This window comes from Lissotriton helveticus, chromosome 4_1 (genome assembly GCF_964261635.1).
Source record: "Lissotriton helveticus chromosome 4_1, aLisHel1.1, whole genome shotgun sequence".
Lineage (NCBI taxonomy): Eukaryota > Metazoa > Chordata > Amphibia > Caudata > Salamandridae > Lissotriton > Lissotriton helveticus.
In genome coordinates, this window is record NC_136063.1 from 1,680,087,433 (window position 1) to 1,680,111,972 (window position 24,540).

The following is a 24,540-nucleotide window of genomic DNA, read 5'->3' on the forward strand; positions in this document are numbered from 1 at the left end:
GTTGTTAATTTGTAAGGGGAACTATGTTGTACACTTTAAGATAATTTGAAAAATGTTTTCTGTTATTTATTTACAGTCCTTCTGTTATACTAAATACTTGATAAAGTTAGTTTTATATTATGTATTACTAAAAACGATAAATGAAAGTGATTATTTTTTCTGCAATTTACAGCAAGCAATTTCAAAATAAAATGGCTCACAATGAAGAGACCGAGGCAATTTCTTTTGAATTATCCACTACATTTATTGAAATTGACAGCACCAATAATGAAGTATTCTCACAAGGAGGAGATGACTTGAATGATTTTTTTGGATCAATCTCTTGATGGCGAATTTATCGAATGTTTGGAGACCATAGAGTTACAAGAATCATCATTGCAGACTTTTCATGAGGAGATTCCTGATGAGATGATTGAAGAGGAAATTCCTGATGAGGACATGTTACTAGTTCTTTCAAATTTTGAAAATTCAGAAGAATAAATTTATATTTAGAAATCAAAAATTGGTTGAGACATTATTCATTTTTATTTTTAATTTATGAGGTTGTAGCGAAGTGATTGTAGTATAAAATGAGACTTATAGTATAGAGTGCAACATTTTTATGTTACATGGTAAGTTTACTCATATTTACTTCCCTTCTTCCACTATATTATCTCCAATGTGTATTTGACATCTCTTCTTCATCGCCGGCCTCCTTTCTCTCACTGTCTGTCTCTGATGCATCTTATCGCTGCCATTTTGTGTAATTACAGAAGAGAGTAAAATAAAATAGTTCGGAACGTGAAAAGGGGGCAAAGTAGAGTACCCCTCACCCCCTAGGCCTTCTCAGGCGGTCCCAAAAGGATCAGTTTCTGCTTTCCTGAGAGATTATGGTATGAGTTCCATATACCACAATAACTTGCATTACAACATGCAAGATATCTATCTCCTATTACCAACTTTTGGAGATATTCGCGCTAAGCGCGAATATCTCCAAAAACTAACACCTGCCCTGAGCAGTTCTTAGCCATGTTATCCAATGGGAGGTGGATAACATGGCTAAGAGCATTAGCTCGGTAATGCATGAATATCGCTGACTTTTTAGCGATATTCATGCATTGCGGCCGTTTTTTATCGCATTTGCGATAAACCTTGATAATAGCAAGGTTTATCTTCGATAATTTCTGACGATGCTTAGCGGTAAAAAAATTCGTTGCTAAGCATCGTTAGCGATAAATATCGCTTAAATTTGGCAATATGCACCAACGTCTGTTAACGTTCGATTCGAAGGAAATGAGGAAGTGTTGAAAAACATTGTCTGCGCCATCTTGCCTTTTTTGAAATGCCACACTTTTGTTGTGCACGGCAGCCATTTTAGATGCCTTGACCAGACCCACTCTCTGCACGCTGTCGATTCGTAGCATGGCTCCCCACCCTCGCAAGCATCTTCCCCAGGCACTGCTCACCCCCGCTCTCTGTCTTATGCATGGGCAATAAACCTTTCCCCATCTGCGCTGCTCTTCCCTGAGAATCACACTCTGTGCCCGCCCGACACCTCCCTTTCGCCCTATTCACTACCGCACCCTCTGACACTCCTCTTCTTCTGTGTCCGATTGTCCAGGCCGGTCCTAGGCTATCAGCTAGCCCTGCAGATGTAGTTTATGGCCCCAGCTGTAAAGAATCACCCCTCTTCAAAGGAGTTATAGTAGATCAAGGCCCACACCCGATGAGATCCGTCACACCACACGTGTTCATACTATCTGAAAACCATCCTGTATTGTGATTGGGGAGGGGACCGAGCCTGAAGCGGAAGATTCCAGGGATGACTCTTTGTACATCAAAGTTTTTACAATTATGTGTCACATTAAAAATATATAGCACTCCAACAAAGTAGTAGGAATATAAAACTTTAATAACTTATAAATATATACAACAAAACAAAAACAGTAAAAACATTTAAACAATGAAGAGACCGTGGCAATTTCTTTTGAATTACCCACTACATTTAATGAAATTGACAGCACCAATAATGAAATATTCTCACAAGGAGGAGATGACTTGAATGATTTTTTTGATCAATCTCTTGATGGCGAATTTATCGAATGTTTGGAGACCATAGAGTTACAAGAATCATCATTGCAGACTTTTCATGAGGAGATTCCTGATGAGATGATTGAAGAGGAAATTCCTGATGAGGACATGTTACTAGTTCTTTCAAATTATGAAAATTCAGAAGATGTTGCCTGGGGGTGGGTCGTCAGTAGCAGTCTGTTGTGCGAATAGTTCCAAGGCAGCAGAACGCGCTGAAATGTAGATGGCACGAAGGTGATGTCTAGTAAGTTACCGCCCAGCAAATAACGGCGTGGGGCGCCGCGGGGGGGGGGGAGGCAGTCCAAAGTTCCGTTAAAAGGGCAAAGGAAAGGATCGGTGGTTTGAACCATCAGTCAAAAAGGGGAGGGGGTGCAACAATTTTTCCTACCGGGTCACACTGTGCTTTCACCGGAACTGAGGTCTGCAGGATTCTAGTCATTCAAACTGAGGCTGGCGCCAGCATGGGAGCGCCGACGTCCCGCGGCTACAGTTTCGTCACTCCACGGGCGATCATGGCAGTCATTCCCCATCGGGGGTGTCTGCGGGGGTCGGGGACTCCCGCGGCTCCTCTAGAATCTTCAAGATCGTGGAGGACTACGGTGGTGGAGTCAACAAGTGACCGGGCCATTTCTTTATGCTGGGCCCGCTCTTGCCAGGTCGACCGCCATTTTGAGAGTTCGGTAGCTACTGGCGATCGCGGGGTCAAATGAGCGGACGGGCTCCACCCTGCCGGGCGAGACGTTGCAGCATCGCCACAGTGGAAGAACCCTTTTCCGGGCGCCTGGAGCGCTGAGGGTGCAGGTGGGAAGCCTCCACCTGGGGAGGCGGGAGAGGCCTGTTCGCACCGTCTCTCCCTCCCAGTGCACCCCACGGCGTCTCGCTTGAGATTTGTTATGGCCGGACCAGGCGATGAGGACGAGAGGGGGGGGGGTCGGAGGCATGTGCAAGACATCCCCCCCCAGGGTTGTTGCAGCAATTATTCAAGAAAGAAGAAATGTCCCGTCCGTCTTTGGGCCGGACCTCCGGTGGATGGCGGCCGGACGCCCTTTGCTCTGGCCCCATGAACGGGTTCCTTGGCTCATCGGCTGCAGCCGGATCCCGTCGGCCCCAGCCCCCGGCCGTTGGTGGCCGGACCGGGAGAGAGTGTGGAGGGACAACCTGCAACTCTCAAGGGCCACCGCGGCCGGACTGGGAGAGAGAGGGGAGGGTCGAGGACACGGATATTCCCCCCCCCCTAAAACTCTCCAGTGTTGTCAATCCCCCTGGCCGGGTCCCGCTGGCCTCGGCCTCTCCTCCGGCTACACCCTACGTGATGATCTCCTGGCCGAGGCGTGGCAGCAGGACCCGCCTTATATGTGTTGCTTCCGGCTGGGCGTAGCCGAAAACCTGTTGCCCTTTGGAAGTTTCTAGAATGGGGCGGATGTCTGCTGACTTCTATCTTTCCCAGTTTGCCGTTATTTGGCCGTGGCAGGCGGTGGGCCAGACACGTTTTGGGGCAGTGAGGGGCGATGTTTTCAGGTTTCTTATTACGGGCTTACTTCTAACGTTTCTTGTTTCTAGGACAATAATAGGTTTTATCATTACGTATTGTTATCGTTTCCTCGTTCGTTATTTAATAAAAATTTCATCAGTGGCCTACTGATTTTCGTTTTCCTATTCTTTGCTTTCCAGGTTGTTTCATGCTAAAGTTTCTGTTAACAGGATACAGTGATCACTTCGTTATTATTGCATATGTCCTTTTCACTAGGGGTGCTCTCTTGTCGGGCCAGATGACCTATCTCTCGTAAATGGTCCGGGTGAAACAGGTGCATCAATCAGTGGGGAGTAGATAGGCATGACAGATTACAACGGGGGAGAAAGGTCCGCATTACGTACCCTTTCACTACTTGCAAAGATTTTCCTACGTTTATTTGCAAACAGGGAATACCTCCAAAAAGAACTAATTCCCAAACAGTCAATGTTCGGACAATCAATCAATCAATGAGGAATGAAATAGGTACGACGTGTTAAAGGCTTGCGTTACCTACCCTTCACTATCTGCAAAGGGAGAGAGAATATTCCTATTCTTCCTCGTTTGCAGGCAGAGAAGATCCTTAAGAGAACCAACTTCGAACAATTCAATGCTCGATTCAAACAATCAACAAGGGGTACTGTGAACACAAATGAACGCCGCTTATGTACATACACATTGCTATTTTCAACAGGTTGTTCCTAATGTTTCTATTTTAGCGAGGTCAAAAAGAGATCCCATTAGTGGCCTAATGATTTTGCTCGATTTCTTTTGTTTTTTTACACGATTTTTCGCTATCTGCAAAGACTAAACAGAGTATTGCGACTCTGTGCTTGTTTGTAAATAGAGAATGAACCAAAGAGAACAATCAATCAAATGGAGAGAGAAGCAGGCACGACGGATTACAACGGGGGCAAAGGCCTGCGTTAACTACCCTTCACTATCTGCAAAGAGAGAGTACTCCTAATAGAAATGAGGGGTGGGGGGCAGCATTCAAAGCAGATCAGTGTGCATAAACACGAAAATGTTTTTACTTACCACGTACTTGACATTCGACAGCTTATGATATTTGCTATTAAAAAACCATTGAAATTCACTGAAAAAACCATAGGTTATAGACCATATATAGTTAGGAATTAGCATTTACAAAACCTTGAAAATTCACTGAAAAAACCATAGGTTATAGACCATATATCGTTAGGAATTAGCATTTAAAAAACCTTATTTTACTCACACAAAACCATTGAAATTCCATATATAGTTAGTTGCACTAACTATATATCGCGCACCCGCAATCCACTGCTGATGATGTCACATATTACATCATTCATGACATGGTCAGTGACATCACTGATGACATCACTGATGACATCTCAAATGACATCACTGATGACATCACTGATGACATCTCAAATGACATGACATCTTTGTGTAAAGTAGGTATACAAAAACATTAAAAAAACACCAGCATTGGCAAATCAAAGAGGCTGGCAGACAATGCCAAACCTACTGGGTTTGTCAATGCTTGTTTCTGATATGATGCGGATGTGTATCGTTACTTTGGGGTTATTAGGACAAAAACAAATAGGTGTATTATGAGTGAGTTCATTTGTCACTAGAAGAGCTGAAGCTGATTTTAGCTATATGGAGATCTTGCTCTGATGATGGTGATGGTTGAGACTCTATAATGCCATTCCTCTGCCTAGTATTCAACACTTTCTGCATCACCCGTCCTTATTTCCCCCATTTTCTGGGTTCCTAAATTTATCCTGGTGCAGAGCAATTAAAATTTTCATGTAGTTATATATTGTACTTACACATGTTCATTAACAATGTTAATCTAAGCCAAAAACCGGCCCAAAAAATTCTTTGAATTAACAAAAACACAATCGAAGGACATACCTCACCCCCACAATCCAACTCAGATCCCCTACCCAATTGCGAAGAATTTGCTTCCTTCTTCATGCTGAAGACAGAAAACATAAAAGAGGACCTGTTCAATGACTTAACAATCCATTCTGGCATTCACATGGACACCCCTTCTCCCTCCACAGGAGCCCTACTCATATGCGCCTCTAAGTTTAACCTAAAAAACAATGCTTCTTGGGCCTCCTTCACCTCATACAGTAAAGATGCAATAGCGAAAATGCTCACTTCTCTGCCCCCTCCCCGCTAGCCATTTAAAAGACTTCATTCCTCTGTTACTGCCTTTGTGGGCCAAGATCATAAACACCTCTCTCCAGCAAGGAATCATTCCAGATAACCTTAAATCTGGGCAGGAATCCCCATTCTAAAAAAGTCAACATCTGATCCAGCGGACCTAAATAACTATCGCCCAATATCAAACATTCCTACGCTGGCCAAACTACTAGAAAAATGTGTTCAGACACAGCTCAGCAGACACATCGATCATTTCAACCTGCTAGATTAATACCAATCTGGCTTCCGCACTGGGCACAGCACCTAAATAGCCATGACCCACATAATTGATGACGCTCCAAAAATTCTTGATCAAATGAATCCTGTCTGTTAATCTTGCTCGACCTATCCTCAGCTTTCGATACTGTCAAGCATGACAACCTACTTAACATCCCGAAGCACAGAATGGGGCTATCGGGGTCAGTCCTAAAATGGTTCACCTCATTCCTGCACAACAGATCACAAAGATTCAATACTAACCAATCCTATCCAATCCCGTCCTAGTCACTTTAGGAGCTCCACAAGGATCTTCCCTCTCTCCTACTCTCTTCAACTTATTCATGGAATCACTCACCGACTTCTTCAGCTCCTCTAATGTTCAATATCATATGTACGCGGACAATACACAAACCTACCTAAAAATCCACTCACCAGAAGACTTCAAATCGCTCAACGTAACGCTTCAAAAAACCGAGACCTGGTTAGCTGAAAACCATCTGAAATTAAACACCCTCAAAATAGAATTCCTCCTCATCGCTCCCCTCAATCAATCAACCATCATCAGTGTCTGGCTGAAACACCTCGCAGCACTAAACTGCCAATCTCTTATCATTGACTCCACTAAATCACTGGGAATTACCCTTGACAAAAGCCTTAACATGCAGAAACACAACAGCAGCGCAACAAAAGGAGCAACTTATCAAATGAATATCCTAAGAAAACTCAAACCTTTCCTCCCCACAAATGACCTCAAACTTGCTGTTCAAGCTCAAGTGCTCCCCAGAAATGAATATGGGAGTGCTAGCCCTTGCGGGCTCCCCAGGTCGACTATGGCCCCCCCTAAGAGCCTCAATCAACTCAGCTGCTAGACTCATCACTGGCCCCAAAAGAAACTGCCACATCTCCCCAAACTTAAGAGCCCTCAATTGGTTACCTTTTGAAGCTAGAGTTCAACTGAAAATCCCATGCATGACACACAAGGCTATTTACCACAATTCTCTGAGCTACCTGTCACAGAAACTAGTACTATCTTGAGGCAATAGATACTCCAGAAGCGCTAATAACTTTCTACTAAAACCACAATGATTTTCTTAGAAGAAAACATACAATCGGGCCTTCTCTGGAATTTCCCCTAGGATTTGGAATGCACTACCTTCTGAAACCAGACGGAATCCCTCCACTCTATCGTTCAAAAAAGAAGTTAAAGCTCTTCTCCTGCCCAAGTTCACATGAATTATGTTTACATGCTGTCATTCTTTGTATGAATGTGTGCTCGGATCATAACTATTATTCATTTCTGTCTGTAATTTGAGTTTTATTTGCTATATCTGCTTGTAAAGCGCTCTGATACCCGCTATATAAAACCTTCAAAATAAAAAATAAATAAATCTTTTTGCATCATGTTATATAATTAACATACGGTAGCTGCATTTACACATGGTGGAAAGAAGCTTTGAGAACCTCCTACTGAGTATTAATTATGTGTCACATAGAATAATTTAGCAGATCCTGTCCTGACATTGCTGAGAGAAGACCTTTCTCAGTCCAGCAGATTCTACTTGCTAAGGGTGTTAAGTTTCATGCTTGAATGCCTGTTTCATCCCTGAGAACCTTAATTTGGTTCTTCTGAAGCTGACGCCTTCATTTTTAACTTCCCCATGCCACTTTCAAAGCTTTATTTAGATTTTATGGAACCTGTGTACTTAACACACTAGACTTTGTATCTTGTCATATTTTCCATTTTCTCCTTCATAATATACAAACTGAGATTGCATAATATTATGGATATGTACTGCTTTTGGATACATTCAATTAACTAATTATGGATATTAGTAACCTAACTACATTTCATGTTTTAGACAATATCCTCTCTGTCTTATTGTGGAGCCAAATTGACCTTACTATTATTGAAATGTTTTCCCGGGTGGAGCGTTATATTAATGGGTCGTATTTGAATCACTGTAGTCATACGGCCGGGGACTATTGTGGGAACACTTTATTAATCGGGCATATCTCATAATATCCATGGTAAACAACGTTTACCACAAAACATTTTGTCCGCAGGGAATCACAACGCGGTTGTTACAATGACCACGTTGTGATTCCGCATACCATTACGCCGCAAGACGGAACAACGACTTGCGGAGGGGGGGGGAGGTGTAGGATTTAAAATCCAACACCTCCCCTACTGTCCGCACAGACTGGAGTTGGAATAGTAAGTTTTACTATTCCAACATCCAGCATCCCCCCTCCTCCGCAAGTCATTGTTACGACTTGCAGAGTAATGGTATGCGGAATCACAACGCAGTCGTTGTAACAACCGCGTTGTGATTCCCTGCGGACAAAAAGACTGCGGGATAAGGAGACATATTCAATATCCAAGGTTTTTGTGTCATGCTGGCATCCTTACGTAACTTGCTAGCGGATATTTACTAATTATATTTTGGGGGTTTGATTTGTTTTCGAACTATGGGGAGGCGGAAGACCCAAGTCACACAAGAAGGACCTAAAACTGCTATGAGGGCTAATGTTGCAACTATGGACACTTTTTTGTAAAGGGCTGCATCGGTTATTGATAAGGAGATCGAACTTGTGAATAGGCGTCTCTCTAGATCTCCATCAAAGGGCCTACTTTCTAGTCTGGCTGGGCCAACAGACCCATTAAGGGAAGTAATTTCTGAATCCTCAAGTTCGCTTTGCAGTCTTGGGCTGGGGGCTGGCTCACCAGATAACGTTGCTCCATCACCCCTGCGAAGAACTTTGAATGAGGTGCCACATAGACCTCTATCCCCAATTATTGTCTTTTTTTTTTAATAATTTTTTTTATTGAGCATAGCAGAAGACAAAAAAATATATAACATAGTATTAATCATCAGAGAGGAATAATACTCATATTTTGACAAATAGCACATATGTCTTATATCATACATACATAGCACATATACCCTATGTACAATTAAAAGCTGAGACACGCCAAACCAGGATATATATACATCTTTAAAAGAAATGAAGAAATGGAAAGTAGAAAAGAGTCCTCAACACCCTAAGTTCATAAACATCAAAACAACAATTAATTACCCCTTTCCATCTAAAAACTACCTAAAGTGACTAGTGCCAGATAATTATCAAGAATACAAGTAAATCAGAAGTTCAATGGTTCCTTTTTTAGGTCTCGTGGCGATTACAGCGCAAAGCACTATCTCGCCAGAGATCTATTGTTACCGACTCTGTTTTCCAGGAGACAGCACCTGGCCGCGTGCATTTTCTCTCCGAGAAGGCGATCGGAGCGGGCCACGCGCACGCGAACGCGCTCGCTGTGGCCAGCTGCTGTCTCCTGGGAAGCTCCAACACCACACACGCATGAGCATACACAGAGAGACACACACGAACGCCCATGCACGCATGCACATACATACAGAGAAACACACCCCCCGCACACATACACACACACGCGCACACACAAGTGTACCAAGCCCCCCCCCGCCGTCGCACACATACACACACACGAGTGCACGAGACACCCCCCAGCCCTTTTGAACTTACCGGGCCAATCTCGGGGGACTCCTCTCTCAGCACGCGGCAGGGGCAGGCACCGGGCCGGCACCGGGCATGTGCCTCGTGCCCCCTCCGCAGAGTTCACGCTGCGGCTCTTGCCAGCTCCTTTCCCGGGGCTCCCTCTTGGTCAAGGGAGCCCCGCAACACTTGCGCAACCTCCTGCTGGTGCCCACGGGGCTCTCCACCGCTCACAGGAGACCTGGACCGCGAGACGCATTTACTCCGCCTGCCTCCTCTTCCGGTCCGGATGCGGCCCCGCCCCCTTCACAGGCGACCTTGCCTGACTTCCGGTGCTGCCGCGGCGGGATTCCAGGGGCATTTTCTGCCACACAAACCTTGCCAATTTGTGCTTAGTGGTGAGATGTAGCTATTGGCAACCTGGCAGCGGAGAACAAAACAACTGAAATCTAGTTCACTCTCTAGCCTCCTCGGTCTATTAACAACAATTCAAATATTTAAAGTAATAAGAATAATCAATTGGCTGAATTCTGTATGATTGTAAAATAATCACATCTGAAATATACAGTAATGTAAATATTGACACCCTGTGTAATTTCTTGAACTTTTTCTATAATACTTAGCTAATATCATTAATACTAATGATTATGACGATTATCATAATAATAAATTTCTGGGGGAGGTTGCTGCCCTTCACACAGTGCATAGAATTATACTCGGGAAGCGAAGTAAAAGCTAAAATACGTAAACAAAGTGGTTTAGTCTTAATTTGAACTAACGTAAATTTATGGCACTTAAAGGAGATAAGTCTTGTGGCATTGGTTTGCATACAACCACACAAGTAATGGGTATGTGGATCTTTTAGGGTGAAGGGATTTCAGCCTCGTCTTCGTGCCTTCTATTCTTGGCCTTGGGGCTGTGCTCATAACAGACAGCTGTGGTACAGGTGGTATGCGGGGTAGATCCTAGATAAGGTGCTGGAGAGCACTGCACAGGTGCGGTGTTTGACGTGGTGCCTAGTGGAGGACAACTTGAAAAGTACTGCCTATAGTATGAGTAAAGCTCACCGTTTTCCCTTTTTACTGATTTTTACAGGTAAATACACACCGAATAAATGTGTTTAATGTCTATTTTTATTTTTAGAAGTGGCAAAATACTGAAAATTGCGGTTCTTGTGAGCAAATCTCCATGCGGTCTTTCATGAACTCCAGGCAAAAGCTGAGCAGAGAGACAGCATGGAGAGTTAAAAAAACAGGATGAGATTTCCTTACATCCAGGCATATGTGAACATATATTTGTAGTATAACGCTATTATGTACCTATGAGTTTAGTGTTTTGTTATATGTTGCTGCTTAACTTGCTAAAACACAACAGGCATCCACATATGAATGCCTGAGGTGCATCATCAGAGCTGTGTGAATAATAACTGCGTCAGCCCGTGCCTAAGTTGCAACATCAGAGCTGTGTGAATAATAACTGCGTCAGCCCCGTGCCTGAGGTGCTTCATCAGAGCTGTGTGAATAATAACAGCTGTGAGCCCATGCCTGAGGTGCATCATCAGAGCTGTGTAAATAATACCTGCGTCAGCCCCGTGCGTGAGGTGCATCATCAAAGCTGTGTAGAGCTGTGTGAATAATAACAGCTGTGAGAGCAAGGAAAAGTCCTCCAGCCTCCCAGTCCAGCAGGCATCCAGGCAGCCAGGGGCTGGGCAGGGCCCAGTTATGTTTTACTGTAGATATGCCTCTCTGTGTACTTCTCTATACAATTCCTGTATCCACCCATTCCTTTCTCTCATTTATCAGTCTAGTGGCTGTCCTTTGTCCATGTTTTAGTACATTGATATGTCAATCCAGTTATCTCTCCCTTCTGTCTATAAGTTTAATGTTATTTATTTGTCTTTGTCAGTCCGTTGTCCTTCCATACATCTATTAATCCGCCCATCAATGCGTGTCTGTCGGTTCTTCTTTCAGTCTGTTCCCCGATTCCCCTGCAACCCTCCGCCTGTCTGTCCAACCAACCGTCTTTCTGTCTGGCTAGATGGAGTAATATCTGTGTATAGCTTTATATTTTTAAATGCATAAAGATATGTATATTGTTGGTGCCCACATGTTGTTCACTATACTACCACACCAGGAGTAGTGTACTATCACTATCTCGTGCATGGCATCGAACCTCTTTAGCAATAGTTACCCGCAGTCCTGCTTCAAAAGCACACAAGTACCACACACTGACAAATTTTCTTTAGTTTTTCCAAAGTGCTAGTTTGTTGCTGCTTCCCATATTGTAAATGGCTGCCCCCTCCGTTCCCATAAAAAAACTTCATTTTGCCTGTGCCTCTATTATGACCACGAGTCAAGTGTCACACTCCAATCCCTAGCATGGTACAATTTGCACCTATATTTCAAAATATACATATTTGCCTGCCACACTGACCCCCTCTCTTTGGTCTTCCCTCACCGTACATTTCCCAGAACGGTAAGATATATCTGAGGTACCTACTGCCTCATACCCACTTCTGTCTGGGCGTATCTCCTCCTTCATTTATGAGGGCTGTGCTTCTGTTCTCTGTGAGAGTGAAGTGAGCAGGCATAGTGCTTTCAGTGGCTGTTACAATGGCTTGATGATAAGTATGATAGAAATCACAATCTACTGAGGGTCCATGTAGACGGTTGGGAGACAGAGAACATGAAGCACCAGCCACACACACATAAACACACACAATCACACACACACAAACACACACAACCACACACACTACACACACACACACTACACACACACACACACTACACACACAACAACACACAACCACACACACACAACCACACACAACCACAAACACAACCACACACACAACCATACATACAACCACAGACACACAACCACACACACAACCACACACACAACCACACACACAACCACACACATACAACCTCACACACAACAACACACGCAACCACACACACACACACACACACACAACCACACACCACCACACTATCAGTGCACACTTTCACCAGACACAAACACCATCAGTCGTCAGTGTACGCTTTCACCGGGCACAAACACCGCCAGCCATCAGTGCATGCTTCCACCAGGCACACACTACCAGACGTCAGTGCACACTTTCACCAGTCATCCACACACCACCAGCCGTCAGTGCACGCTTTCACCAAGCACACATACACCACCAGCCGTCAGTGCATGCTTTCACCAGGCACACACACACCACCAGCTGTCAGTGCACACTTTCACCAGTCACACACACCACCAGCTGTCAGTGCACGCTTGCACCAGGCACACACACCACCAGCCAGCAGTGCACACTTCCACCAGGCACACACCACCAGCCATCAGTGCACAATTTCTACAGGCACACACACCACTAGCCATCACTGCACACATCAATTGTTAACGCATCCACATTAACTATTGCAGCAATCGCAGTATGGCACACTTTACTTTTAAACATATTCATCTAAAGTGCAGCATGCCACCATTGCTACAAAAATAAATACACTTTTTTTGGGCCTACAATTTATTGACTTTTGTTGCAATTAGTGTTGCAATATTTAGCAATGCCAAAAGCTCAAACTTAATTACTGCGAGACCTATTGCATTGCAAATGTTTATTTTCTATTTGACAGATCTAGGCATTATTACTACACTACAAAAACCTTTATTTGACATTAAAGTGCTGTGCATGAAAGTGCTTAATTTTCTAAAGTACAAACTTGCTAAAGTGCTAAAGATCTTGTGGTACAGCCAAGTTGTCAAAAAGCTTCCAAACCACTGCAAACCTTTTTGTTCCCCCAACCCGTTTAGCATATGCTTTCTCGAATCTCCTTGCCATTTTATTTACCCATTTAAGATAAGATGGAGCCTCCTCCAACCTCCAATTTTGTAGGATTAATGAGCGGGCTACTGTAGAGCAAATATATATATATATCTCTTCAGTTCTGGTCACTTCTGACCTGTCTTTAGTAAGTCCAAAGAGAGCTACCTCTGTTTCAGAGTTGATGTTTTCTTTAATTGACTGGCTCATTGCCGAAAAAAATATTTTCCCAAAAGGTCTCTAGCTTCGGGCATGTAAAAAAACGTGTGGAGCCAATCTCCCTCACCGTGGGAGAGGCATCGAAAACACTTATTTTCTACTTCCGGATGACATTTATTTAATTTTTCCAGGGTATAATAAGCCAGCCATCGCGGCAGGAAGGCGATCTTTTTAAAATTAGCCGCTCTTAGAGCCTTACTTCTTAATTGGGATATTACCTGCCATTCATGATGAGAAAAAGTGCAATTTGTTTCCCGGGTTATTTTTGGCAAAAATTCATCCACCAGGGGAAGTGCCTTATGCTTCATAAGTAAGGAATACCAATTTCCAACTCCCTTCAGGTTTACTTTGAATAACACATTAGCTATGGGAGTTGGAGCCCAACTTTCCAGGAATATATATTTTTTGGTAACATTTGTAATCTGTATATATTCTAAAAACCCTGGCTTCATTCGGCTCCCTACCGTGCCTGTTACTCCTTCCCAGGGAATCATTTTATTACCAATAAGAAACTGGCCCAAGTACTCCAGGCCAATATCTTTCCATATCTTAACATGGCTTGAATGGATATGCAGACCAAACCCCTTACATTCATCTAATTTCAGAAAGGCAAATCTGGAAACATTAGCTTGTTTAAACAACAATTGAAGTCGATCAGCATAATCGCGCATGGTCTTATAGCGCGACTTTTTTGGTAATTTAGATGTTTTTAGAAATGCGTGCCGGACTCAGCAATCATCTTCTTAAAAAAATATGTGTCTATCTAATCATTCAGATCCAACAATTGTGCCGTAAGATCCAATAACGCAGCTTCATAGTATGTGCGGATGTTTGGTAGAGCTAAACCCCCCGATTAATCTCTAATTGTAGTGTAGGCAGTTTGACCCTGGCCGTCTTTTTATTCCAGACAAATTCCCTGAACATAGTGTCGATTTCCTTAAAATATTTAACATTAATTTTTAAAGGTACATTAACAAACAAAAATATTAATAGAGGAAGAATTGACATTTTTAGGAGTGCAACACGCCCAATCAATGTCAAGGGCAAAAGGGACCAACTATCTAGTAAAGTTTGAATTTTAATTTGCCCAGCTGTATAGTTTAGATTGAATAATTGGTCTATATGGTGTGAGACATTAATGCCCAAGTATCTGATTGGCTCATCTTTCTGAGCCTGAGTTCTTAAAATCGAGGGTAGACAGTCACTATTCGAGTTAAGTAATAACACCTCCGTTTACTTTTGGTTTATTTTAAAGCCTCCTATCTGTTCAAATGTGCTAAATTCTAAAAGCGCTTCTTCCACGGTCTGTTTTTCCGGGGACAGGTACATAATTATATCGTCCGCAAAAATTTTACTTTTGATATCCCTTCGCATGGAGCTCTGATAAGGGCATTTCCCCGAATTTTTACCAAAGGGGTTCAATGAAAAAAGTAAATAAAAGAGGGGATATCGGGCACCCTTGTCTAGTACCGTGATTTATTTCCATGGTCCATACTACATCTCCATTGACTATCACCCGAGCTTGAGCACCTTGGTAGATTTTTTTTAACATATTTAGCACTTGAGCCGGAAAACCAAATTTACCTAAACCAAAAAAAAGTGCTTCCCAATTGACAAGGTCGAATGCTTTTTCAGCATTGACCATAGTAATAAGGGTAGGTATTTTATTGTTTATTGCATTATCAATTAAAAATAGAGTATTTGTAGACATGTACCTCCCTGCAACAACACCTGTTTGATCACAGTGGATAAGCTCCTGGGCGATCGGCATAAAGCGGTGTGCCCAGATTTTCATTAATATTTTAAAATCAGCATTAAGGAGACTAATAGGCCTGTATGAATTTAAATTTTTTCAATTTTTACCCTTTTTTACAAAACTAACCAGTATAGATTCCTTAAAGTTAAAGGGAACACATACTCCATGGGTGATGTTATTAAAAGAAATTACCAAGAACGGGGCCAACTCTTTAGAAAAAGTTTTTAAAAAACTCTATAGGAAAGCCATCAGCGCCGCAGGCTTTTGCTCCTGAAATAGACTTAATAGCCCTTAGAATCTCTTTTTCGGAGATATCTAGCAAAAGATGATCCGCCCTAGACCCTGAGAGAGAGGGAAGCTCGACTCCGTCATAGTAGTTGCTAATTTGGCTTGCTCCAGCCTTATATTTAGTTGTATATAGATGGGAGTAATGATCTAAAAAAACTTGAGCTATCTCCTCTTTACCTGTTACAGACACACTGGTTTTGGGATCTATAATCTCTGTAATAGTGGATGCCTCCTGTTTAGTTTTCACAGTCCCAGCGAGCAGCTTACCAACCATCTGACTCTCCTCGTATACCCGCTGTTGGTAGGTTCTCGAGCTAGCAATTTCTTCCAGAGTAAAAAACTCTTTTAACTCAAGTTTGGCCCTATCTAACTTTGCTTTAGCATCCCCCCGCCCTGCGGGCTGTGTATATCTGTTTTATGTTGCTTCTGCGACGGCCTGCTGGAGTTTAAAAATGTTGTCTTTTCTTGTTTTAACAAGAGAGGCGGACAATGCAATCATTCGCCCACGAAGGGCAGCCTTTAACGCCCCCCAAACAGAGAAAGTTTCTGCTGTATTCAGGTTAATCTTAAAAAATTGGACAATCCATTCTCTGGTATCTATCACCCATTGATGATCCTGTAGAAGGAGCCGATCCATCTGCCACCTGGATATTGTCCTCTTGTTCACCCCAATTTCTATACTAAGTTTAATAAGAAAATGGTCGGAAAATGGATTGCTTACAATATCGGAGGTTGTGAAATTAAGAAAAAATCGATTCAGGACAGGAGGCCGTATGAAACTGACTAGAGTAACATGAAAATTCTGCTTTTAGTGGGTTGGCAATTCGCCAGGGGTTGATCAAAATGTGTTCCTGTTTTAAGGCCTCAATCACCTTTTCAGTTTTTGGTATCTTTTTTTAGGTCCTGGACAAAATTAAAATCCCCTCCCATAGTCAATTTCCCGGGTTTCCCTCTTACTAATTCACTGATTTTACACAGGGCAGTCGTGTCATCCACAATAGGGCCGTAATAATTAATGAAATGCAGACTTGTACCATTCAATTTCGTCTCAACTCATATCCATCTCCCCTGAGAATCTCTCTTCACCTGACCAAACTCCCAAGGAAGATCCCTACAGAAATAAATCGCTACTCCTTGTTTTGCCAGACCCGCAGAAGCGCAGAAAGCATGAGAATAACTTCTTGTAAGAAATATTTTAGGAACATTTGTTTTTAAATGTGTCTCCTGTAAAAAAATTACTTGATGTGCAAACGAGGCTAGCCAGCTTATAATGGGGTCCATATTTTTGTATATGGACCCCCCATTCCAAGCCCTGCTACTGCCCATTTTACCATTGCTTACTCCCCCTACGCCCTTCCCACCCCAAAAGGAAAAAAAACACCCCCTGAAATGTGGAAAAACCCCTATGATCCATGCTATCCAAATTTCACCCCTCCCATTTATCTTGAGTGTCATGAAATCACACCCCGAGTGTCCCCGCTAGTCCCTGACCCCCCCCCCCCCAGCAAGGTGATCACTATTAATAGTTTAAATTACCAGCAAGTACTACAAATATTGAATACAAAAAGCACATGTGCTGCAAAATAATAAATCTGCCGGGTTAAAGATCCTCTTCAATATCATAAAAGCAATCTAAGGAGCATTCAAACCAGCTTGCATAATGGGAGAGGGAATCCTGAACTATTACTATTGTTGAAACTACCCATATATGTTTATTCAGATACTAGCCCCTGCTGAGATCTCCTTCAAGAGGGATTGTGCTTCTTCTAGATCTGAGAACATAAAACAATTTCCCTTTCACCAAAACTCTCAACTTAGACTGCTGAGCAATTCAGGCTTGTGCACCATGCGCTTTAACTAAATGGAGAATTTTAACAAATTATTTTCTCCTCCAGGCAGCAGCGGCAGTCATGTCCGAAAATATACGACATTTGCTTGTTTCTGTCACAGAGAACTGTCTCTGCTGAATGGCTTTCGTCAGGATCCTCTCCTTGATCCGGAAATCCGCAAAATTCAGTAAGATAGTTCTGGGAATGGTAGACTTAGGAAAGCGCTGGGCAGGAACTCAATGAGCCCTTGTGATAGTGGGGTCGCCTTCAAACTCTGGCAGCACTTTCTGTTGAATAAATGAATTGACCCACTGAAGAGGATGGGAACCTTCTATACCTTCAGGGACCCCAACAATCCTAAGGTTTGACATCCGAGAATGATTCTCAAGTTCCTCTAACTTACTCTCTAGAAATGTTTTCTTTTGGGCCACCTCTTCAACCTCAACCATAGCTATATTCACTTGGTCTTCTAATACAGAGATTCTGGCCTCCACCTCCTGTAGTCTACTCGGCAAACCAGACATTGTTTCTTCGAACTTCTCCAATCTTAAATGCAGGGCAGCAATATCCACTTGCTGAGCTTTTTTCATTTCCCGTATTTCTTCTGGGATCAAATTCAGCATATCTCGGATGCCTAGCTGGTACCTCCCCTCGGTTTCTGGGCTTTGGCTGGAGTTTTCAAACAAGGTATCGGTATTGACACTCATACTTCCCCTCTTGGAGTTCAACTGTACCGATGGAATTAATAAGCCCGATGAGGCCTTTGATGGTACTCTTGTTGAGGCCTTATCTGAAGCTATTGTAGCTATAGTGGGTTGTAATGCCACTGGTTGTAGTGTCACTGGATTCGCTAAAGTCTCTGCCAAGGCCTCCTTGTTTTTATCGGCTATATCTTGCACTGAAGGTGAATCCAGATTAAATATTTCATTTTCTACTTCATCATTCAGGGAGGCTGAAGATATGAGAGATGTTGCGGAAATTTGTATTTGAGACTGTGTTTGAATCAGATCCATCTGCTGCTGCTGAACCCCTGGACAGTTCATTTTGGGAAATTGTTGCATTAATCCCGAGACTCTAGAAGATTTTAATGCTGTTGAGACCTGTCCTACGTCTGAAAATGGAGCATTAGATGGTTTGGAGGCAATACCTGAAGTCGGGGAGGAGGATTGCGGGTTTAAGGATTTTGGGGTAGTTTTCTTTAAGAACAAGGGAAAATCTTTCTTTTCTTTTGTACTTTTTGCATCTTTCTTCAGACCATCTTGAGCCGGACTAGTTAAAACCACCGGGACGTCCAACACTTTGGATGTATCCTTCGCCTGTTCGACCCCTAATTCTGTAGTTTCAATCTGCCCCTCACATTGTGAGGAAGTAGAGTTAAGGGGGAGCTCATCCTCGGAACTCTCCAAGGTGGTGTCCAGACCTGGGGAAGTAGAGTTATACCCCCTGTTCTTATCCTTATCCTTGTCCTTGTCCTTGTCCTTAGCAGCCTGACGTGTAGCTTTCTTCGTAACCACTGAGGCAGCCAATAAAAATGTAACATCTGTACGACAGCTGAAAATACAGCTCATGCGGCTATGATGGAAGCCTTTAATTCAACTCTGAAAAGCTTGTTGAATGCCAAGTTGAGCCCTATTATGGATAGGTCGAGAAATGTTTAACAGAGCGTAACAGTCTGCTCAACAAGTTCAACCTGTGGCTTTGGATAGGATCAGAGACATCACAGCCTCCAGTGCTATACATGTGCCCAGTCCATCCACAGACTTTCCTGATCCTTGGCCCCCTAGTGGAGTCCAACCCAACCTTAAGAGTTTACCCTCTAAAGCAGTAGGCGGGATAGTAGATGACACCCGAGATAGACAGGCATCCAGGGAGGTTCTAGCCATTCATCATCAGGGTCTGGGTCCCCATAGATCAGGCAGCCCATAGGAGGAGTGCAGGGGCAGTCAACAAGTGTCGTCCAGAATTTATCTTTTATCAATCTTCCCCCGCAATCCACACCCCTTGTAGTAATCCTGGGGAATGAGCCACCGCTATTGCCAGGGTCCCACGAGGATACTAAGCAACTTAAAAATAAGGTTCTTCATTGGTTATCGAATAATACCTCTGTGGGTGTAAGAGTGGAACGTAATATCATCATGATGCGTCTTGTTGGCTGGATAGGGAGTTCGAGGAAACCCGGAGGGGGTGATAGCATTATTGTGAACTTCAATAGATCCTTCCTCATGGATAGTATCCTACGGGATGCCATTTCTAGCTACAGATATCGGGGTTCGGACATCCAGATCCTTCCTCTGGGTATCTTTCATAAGGTTGATCCCATAAGGCTCACTAACTCAAGTGTTCCAAATTCCAAGGGTTCTGTCTCAAACAACGGGGCACTATCCCGTTCCCCTATTAGAGCTGTCCAATAAATGTTCACCTTTATCAAGGCTGGATGAGTGTGATTGACTTTGTAAGAATGTATTTTTTTTATATTTTTATTTATTTATTTATGCGTTTTTATATAGCGCAGACTTTACCCAAAGGCGTTAGAGCGCTTCACAATAGGAACAGTAATGATACATGAGGAGAAAATTACAAGTGAACAAATTACAAAAGCAGACGTTAGGTTACATGAGGTAAAAGTGACAATTGTGAGCAAACAAAATACATGAGGTAGCAAACAGTGCATTACATGAGGAAAAAGTGACAAGTGTGCAGGTTACAAGAGATTTCCCATCGACAGGGGTCCTCCGGCCATCCCATTTTAACTGAGGCGGGCTGTGGGACAGAGATGGGTGTGGGGACTGAACCACAGCAGAGGGTTTCTTCATTGGCAGTAAATCATGGGGTGACTCCTAACGTAGTTTTAAATAATGTCTTGTGGAACATCGCAGGACTGGCAGCTAAATTTCAGGATCCTTTAGGGATCAAGTTTATCAGACAATTCTCAATGATTTGCCTCCAAGAGACGGGGCTGGTGAACTGTGATCTATTTTTAGAGGCTTATAAAGTTTTTTTTGTTCCAGCTTCCCCGTCAGTTTGTGGCAGAGCTAAGGGTGGCTTGGTTACTTTTATATCTCTGGCTGTGTCCTGTAAGATTCATCCACTACCCTCTGCTAGTAAAGATTTTCAAATTATTGTCCTGAGGAGGGGAAAGGATAGTATGGGCATTATTAATTTTTATAACACAATAAGCCCACAGGGAGACTGCAAGATTGCCAATTTGGGCTGTTATATAAGGCAGTCGTGCGGCTCTGTTACGCACAATCTTATGGTGGCTGGAGATTTTAACATTCACCCCTGTGGAGACCCTAATCTTGTATGTATGTCTGAGCTGGGATGTGCAAGGATGCAGGGATTTCATTTTGAGCATTCCTCCCAGGGGGTCGTACTGAATAATTTGTTCAATGAATTTGATCTGATGTCATTAATGTCTCTGTCTGCCCCCCATAGCAGACATTCTGTCCCTTCTTTTAAAGGGTGAGGTGTGGGATTCTTTATTGATCATATTTTGATTTCTTCCGGCTCTCAGTTTGAATTTTGCGGGTTTTCAATTGTGGATAGTGCTTTTAGTGACCACAACCCCCTTTGTGTGCACCTGGGAGGTAGGATACTGTTAACACAAGATAGGGTGGTAGTACCTGGCCTGTTAAGACCTACAGATGGAAAGCGTCATCTAAAATGGTCACAGATATCCCGGGACACTTTCCATTGAGAGGTAATAGTTTCTTGTGCAACTGAATTGGCACTTTGTGTCTCACCAGGCTCTTCTTTGGGGGATGTTTTAAGTGCTTTTGATATTATTATTACCAGGATTGGGGAACTTTTAAGTGTCCCCTCACATAGGACAGTGTCTACCGTTCCCAGATGGTTCGAGCCCTCCTGCTCTAGGGCTGCGAGAAATCTGAAGGAAGCCTTAAAAGCTACCCCAAGAAACCAACCCCTAATTCATGCCCGTCGAATTGAGTATAAACGGGCTCTGGCCACCCATAAGGGAAAAGTGAAGGAGGAGATTTGGACAGACTTATTGGTGCCTAGCACCTTAGGGAACAGCTCGAGATTCTGGGGTATAGTTAATCACCCATTGTTTGAGAAGGACAGGGATGGAGAATTAGGTGCCCATATAACCGAGGACGAATGGGTGGCACACTTTAAATCCATCTTCAGGTCCCCTGTAGATCAATCACATCATAAAGGTAGGGCCAATATCACAGCCCCTGTGATCTTTGAGCAGAAGGAGGTTGAGGCAGGTATTCTAGGGGTGACATGTAACAAGGCCCCTGGCCCGGACGGCATTCCACCAGAACTTTTTGAATCAAACCCATACTTCTGGGCTTCGGTGCTGGTGACTATGCTTAACACGGCAGCCAAGGAAGGCTGTCCGGCTTCTTGGGCCACCTCAACCATTGTGCACTTTGTGCTATAGACCGATCTCCCTTCTTGATTCCATGGTAAAGGTGGTGGGGGGGTTTATTGGAAAGATTATCTTCCTGGGCAGAGGAGTTTAAGATCATCTTCGACATTCAATATGGGTTTCCCCCAGGTCGTTCGACCCTGGCCCAATGCCTTAATTTATATATGATCTTGGGTAAGTACACAATTGCCCGTCCAGGTACGATCTACATGGCCTTCATGGATCTTTCATCTGCTTTCGACTGTGTTAATCGGGAGAAGCTGTGGCAATCCATGAGGGCCATGGGGGTAGAGGACAATTTGATTAATTTCCTGAAAGATTTGCATAGGGCAACCAAAGCTAATATTAGATATGCCCAGGACCTCCGCGTATCAAGGGTTTTTAAAATTGAGAGGGAGGTTCGGCAGGGATGTATTATGGCCCCTTTTTTTATTCAACTTATATATTAATGAACTGGATGAAACTTTGGTAAACACCGGGGCCGACTTCCCATATGTGGGGCGAAGAGGGCTACCCGTCCTGCGCTATGCGGACGATGCCATCCTCATAGCCAGAACTGCAAGGGGATTCCAGTCTCTGCTTGACACCTTCCTGAGCTTTATGAACACACATGATTTGGCATTAAACAACTCCAAACCGTATATTCTGCAGTTCGGGACTCGGTGAAAAAACAGTACCCTTTAAAGTGGGCAGGGAGAAAGTGCCAATAACATAAATTTTTTCTTATTTGGGGGTTTTAGTGGACGATTGCTTGAAATGGGGGCCCCTCTTACAGAAAAAAGGGGGAGATTACAAGGGTAAATTCCGCTATTTTTAACTTCGCAGCCAAAATGGGTAAGCGCACAATGGCGGCGATGTTGAATTAAAAATATATCAGGCTAAAAGTATTGCTACCGCCAGCTATGGGAGTGAGATCTGGGGGTATAACGCTACAGATACACTGCAGATGGTGGAGAACAGTTTTTTAAAACGTCTCTTAGGGGTGCCTAACTGTACATCAAATTTGGTGGTTCATGAAGAAATGGGGATGCCGTATTTATGTGACACACTGGCTTTGCGTCCATTGGTGTTTTGGCTTAAATGTTGGTTAAATAAGGACTTAGCCTTAACCATCAGATTTTAAGGGAGTGTTTAAGTCTTGACCACATGCTACGTAAAAAAATGTTGAAATACATCAAGGGGTGTTTTGAAGAGTTGGGGCCCCTGGATCTCTTCTCAAAGCCTGATTCCATTACTCCGAAAGACGTGGAGTTTGTAAAGAAAATTTCATCAGCTTAAAAAAGTTTGAAAGAGATGAGTCAGAAATTGGAAAATCGAGTATCCGTAAATTTGTAATGCTTAAAACGACCCCTTTTACAGAGCCATATCTTCTGGGGCCACTGTCTACTTACGAGTGTTTTTTACTGTCCAGGTTCTGATTCGATTTCTTCCATTTATTACTTGCTGTTCCAAAAGGGAGCTGTAGAGGTCAGATGTTAGCATCCTGTGGCTGCGACGGCCTGTCTCCACAGGATTTGCTACACGTTATGTTTTTTGTACATTTTATGAAGTACCTCGCAGACATTTTTTAACACCGCTTTTAAAAAGGTTGAATTTTAACCAAGTCCGCCCAGCCCTTTTTTATCTGCAGCTGTTCAAACCAGATCAGATACCTTTCGTAGAAGGTTTCTTGAAATCCATATTGAAACTCAGGACTTGTATGGACAGCTAGTTCCCGCATGATGATGGTAGGCACACCCTGTTATCACTCTATGTAGCTGATTTTTAACCATCAGGCATTCTGTTCTCTTTACTTTTATTATTCCTGTATTGTGTGTACATATTTTATCAACTGTATGTTTTATCTGTAATGTGGATAAGTGTAACTTTTATGGTTTTATCCTAAAACTGAATAAAGTTGTTTTTGATTTGATTTGGATATTAGTAACCTACCTACATTTCATGCTTTAGACACTATCCCCTCTGTCTTATTGTGGAACCAAATTGACCTTACTATTATTGAAGTGTGATGCCTATGCTAGCTCCTTTCATATGCTTTCAGTCAACAACCAAAGGTTCTTAGACTAATGGAGAGCCCTGTACGATGACCACACAAGGATATTCAGGTGCAGGGAAATCCACCCCATCAAATTTAATAAGGATATCTCAATTTTCCTGGCTATAGCTCACGTGCCGCAATATGCTAGGAACCAAGTAAATAGTTAGTCCACAATCTTGCCTATTTTGGGCCAGCGTGACTTCCTTTCGTAGAGCGATGGGTACAGGTGGGAAAAGAGCAGAGGAAGAAGATAATAGGGAGTGAACAGACAGGGTCAGAGCAGAGGAGAGTCAAGCACTAGACACGCTTACATTTGTTTTAGCATGGATAAGGGTATTACGCTGTCGGTCCTACATCAAGACATTCAGTCTGAATTAAATGTGCTAAGCCAGGTTTAGATGACTTGAACCACAAGCAATTAAAAAAAGGGGGCAGTGAGTCAAAGATATTTTTTGAATGCTGTGCTTGTTAAACATCAGTTCGAACCATGACGTCTCATAAATTTGCCTGTAGTCACGTTTGTCCTTGTAAGTCTCTCAGGGTTGCCTCAAAATCTGTTGTGCCAAAATTGGACCTTCATAAAATCTTGTTAGCTTCTCTGAGTTGCATTTTGTCCGCCGAGTTGAACCCCAAATGCAGGAGTTCTCCAAGTGGCACCTCCACTAATT

General features: G+C 43.1%; 1 long non-coding RNA gene across 3 annotated transcripts in view; it reads right to left on the reverse strand.

The window, feature by feature from the left end:
* Window positions 1-24,540, reverse strand: part of LOC144827645 (uncharacterized) — a 172,098-nt gene that overhangs the window by 130,737 nt on the left and 16,821 nt on the right. For all 3 annotated transcript variants that reach the window (XR_013610282.1, XR_013610283.1, XR_013610284.1), the window contains exon 2: window positions 9,542-9,931. This is a non-coding gene — a long non-coding RNA (uncharacterized LOC144827645). The remainder of the gene's footprint in view (window positions 1-9,541; window positions 9,932-24,540) is intronic.